General features: G+C 59.1%; 1 protein-coding gene across 1 annotated transcript in view; it reads left to right on the top strand.

The window, feature by feature from the left end:
• Positions 1-166: 166 nt before the first annotated feature.
• LOC104992450 (spindle and centriole-associated protein 1-like) overlaps positions 167-247 on the top strand; it is a 25238-nt gene continuing 25157 nt past the window's right edge. The window contains exon 1 of the mRNA XM_010845337.1: positions 167-225. The gene's annotated coding sequence lies outside the window, so the exon portion shown is untranslated. The remainder of the gene's footprint in view (positions 226-247) is intronic.

The raw sequence follows: 247 nt of genomic DNA, 5'->3' as shown, positions 1-247 counted from the left end.
GTCTCCTCCGTCCATGGTCTTTTCCAGGCAAGTGTACTGGAGTGGGGTGCCATTGCCTTCTCCGAGCAATCCTCTAGTACGAGCCGAACTGAGAGGCGTCTGCGCACTGGCCTTGCCGGATATACGCAAGAGAATTGGGGTGGGGCTCCGGTAACCTAGGCAACATCCCGGAAGCCGCGAGCTGAGTTAACTTGTGGCGGGCCTGACGGTTCTGGAGCTTGAAAGGTTTTTGTGGTGGGGGGGGGGG

This window comes from Bison bison, unplaced genomic scaffold (assembly GCF_000754665.1).
Source record: "Bison bison bison isolate TAMUID 2011002044 unplaced genomic scaffold, Bison_UMD1.0 scf7180017864215, whole genome shotgun sequence".
Taxonomy (NCBI): Eukaryota; Metazoa; Chordata; class Mammalia; order Artiodactyla; family Bovidae; genus Bison; species Bison bison.
The sequence above is the reverse complement of the archived record's forward strand: the minus strand, read 5'-3'. Positions and strand labels throughout refer to the sequence as shown.